We start from the raw sequence: 3,205 nt of genomic DNA, 5'->3' as shown, positions 1-3,205 counted from the left end.
CACAGCCGAGGCAAACTTCATGCGCATACAGGCATTCGTTTCATTAGCTGAGTGCCTCGCCCTTTGTGTCTCATGGAAGTGGTGCTTGGTGTCAGCGTTCAGAACCTTTTCCTTGCGGCACACGCGTTGATATGACGAAGTAGAAAGCCGTAGCACTCTCAGAAACCTGGCGTCTCGTCGCTTAGATTCTTAGCGAAACACACGATCGTGCAGGTTTATGCTTATAAGCTCTCCATGTCATTTCCGCATCATATACGTGAGAATGCAGATCCCAACGCATGGAACTGCTCGTGTGCGTGCGGAGCCTATCACTTGTTACATGCTGAACTTTGATCTGCAGAAGATAAGGTGAGATGCATCCGCCATTCTGTACTTCTGCATCCATCCCTTTTCCCCATCTACCAGCCATTTGACCACCTATACCAGCTAGCTGGACCACTTCAGAAGAACACCTCCACCACCTGCTCTGGCGAATCCTTCGGCTTCCCTTCCAGCAGTTCCATTGAACTTCGCGAATATGAAGCTACACATGCCGACTCCTCAAAAATTAGTTTGTACACCCTTTGGCGCTTATTATGTCCCCAAGCAACAACTGCCATCTATCTTTCGTGACTTTACTTTTTGTAATGCTGTGCGCGTAGCATGTTTTCAGGGACGGGCTTTATCAGCATGACATTGCATCCTTGACATGAAAGTTGTGAGCACTATGGAATAACATTTGTTAGAGCATATAGTTCTCGTGAACGACTGAAATTTGATCACCTTGAAATTGCACCGGTTAGACCGTCCCTCAGGTTACCTATATCTACAAAGTATGGAAATTTGTGGAATAATGAAAAAAATTCCACCATTATTAGGACGGAAGGTTTCCATAAATTGTTGTATATATTGAAATTGGTTTTCTAAATTCACCTCTATTATATTGCGGGACGTTTTCCGCGTGAAGCGAAACGTCGCAGAAAAAGCAAAGTAGATGGAGGAAGTTTCCTTCCTGCGCGATAGCTTCAAGCTCAGAAGCAAAGCAGAAGCGGTTGGTGGGCCACGGTGCCGCAATCTAGCAGAGCGCAATAACGCACCGAGGCAGCACATCAGACGGGTTGGCGCCTACGCCGCCGACGCAACGCAACGATTGCCGTCAGCTGGATCACCGGCAGAGGCGATTAAGGACAGGAGCCAGCTAGCTGCGGTGAGGATAGGGATTGACTAGTGCGTTATAAATCAAGTACGCGGAGGAAGACGCTTTCTTTCGTTTTTTTTTTTTTGTATGCCACTCGTGAGGAGCTTTCCTCTGCACGTGCTCAGTATGACCAACTGCAATCGTGCTTGACCAGAACAAAAACAGAATGGAAGCTTTTCAAACTTCACTCGTTGAAGGAAGGCTTCCTGCAGATGAGCAAACAATTTTAAGAGAGTAGCGAGCTGGCCACGCCTGTGTCGGTTGCACTTTCTTGCACGTTTCAGTAAACGCTGTATTGTTTAGTCTCGGCGTAAGTGTCTTAGCTTTCTTCCCTATGTACATTGTCCTTACGCGCTTTTTCTGTGAATAAAAGAAGTAGGTCTGTATGGAAATCTCATTATCGCACACCATCGAGACAGAAATCTCGATAACTTTGCAAGGTTCTATTAGTAAGAAAAAAATGCTGCCTCTCCCGTAATCGGGAGTAGATGTAAGCAAGAAAGGGCAGCGGTCAACGCAGATTGCTTAGAGATGATAATAGCCACAATCTCAAATGGGTTTAGTGCCCGTTCGCAAAGGCGCAACCCACCACACCACTCCGCACCATGCCATACTGTGCACTGGTCCACATAGATGCTGCCCGGCTGGAAGGAGAAACCCGGCTCAAGGCGGCTCTTCAGGCAGCGAAAGACGGCAGGGAGACCGTGCGCACTTGCCAGCTAGAAGAAAAGCGCCTGAAGGATGCGCGATGGCTCAGCGAATCTCGATTCTTGCTCCGTGATCTCGACGCAAGAAGTCGAGTGTTGGCCGCCACTGATCGAAGGGCTGGCTTCATGGAGCGTTCGCTTACCAAGGTTCACTGCGTGACGTAATGCTCTCTCCTAACTTTTTTCCTTCCTCCATGAACCAAGGAGGTTTTTAAACCTCCTTGGGTAAAGCAGCGCATCAGACGCTTCCGGCGTCACGCCATGCCGCAACTTGGCGGGCGCTTTAGATCCGCAGCAAATTCGATTTCCCATAATTTAAGTGTATGTTGCCCTGTATCTGCTTTTGAACGTCGTTATTTGGAATGAGAAATAAAACTTCAGCGTACTAGAAGTCACAGCTCGAGAGATATTGAAAACAAACGTTAGAAAGAACTCGGAATCAATAGGTTTTGTAACTCGTTTGGGAGTAACTAGCGTATGCAATGCGGTCCTACACAAAGGACAGGTGGAGGGGGGAGAGGATCTTGTTTTGTTTTCGCAACTTTCCAGGTTGTTCTAGTTTCAGTGTCCGGCCAATGGTTCTGGCTTTTGGCTCAAGGTAAATTGAACGTTACAGACAACGGGAGCTCAAAGCAGTTCATGCTTAAGAGTGTGGAAGCAAAAGACAGCCTAAGAAGGAAGAACTGCACGGTCGAGCACATGCTCTCATCCTCACTTTTTATATGAGTGTTAGTGTAATTTACCACCTAATACTTGCGATGGGCCAGGAATGTATTCCGGAAGTGTAACAAAGAAAAGCAAGAGAAAACATGAGGATCGGAACACTGTCTAAACAAGCTGTATTTGTTTCAGATCGTCTTTAGCTCCTCTGGCGTACGCTCGGCCAAGCTTACTGTTTTTTTTTTTTTTTGTTCAAACGACTTAAGTTGGCTTTCGCTCGATTCTGAACGTTTTATAGGCCAGGCTTCGCGTTAAAAGCATATTGGCTTATGTTCTCTCTTTGCGTCAGTGGTTTTAACACCTGGCAAAGCTTCCCGTGGTTTAGGCCCACCCAACGGTGACGCTAAGTCTGGTTAAGTTAGGCAAAAGAAGTGCGCCTTCTGCCACGAACGTTTGTTTGTTTCAGCAACGTTTCATTCATAGTGAGATTTTACCTTGTTTTCGTAATTTTTTCGTCCCGTTTTGCAAAACTATAGACAACGAAAACAAAGAGCGGCTGTCTAACGTCTCGCTAAATCTAGTGGCTAAAAATTTACCCTAAGGTAAAGAGATGAACATCATATAGCTACCATAAGTCAATAGGAGAGCGTCTTGAATGCAG

Source organism: Dermacentor variabilis, chromosome 4 (genome assembly GCF_050947875.1).
Source record: "Dermacentor variabilis isolate Ectoservices chromosome 4, ASM5094787v1, whole genome shotgun sequence".
In the NCBI taxonomy this organism is placed as follows: domain Eukaryota; kingdom Metazoa; phylum Arthropoda; class Arachnida; order Ixodida; family Ixodidae; genus Dermacentor; species Dermacentor variabilis.
Note: the sequence above shows the minus strand (reverse complement) of the source record.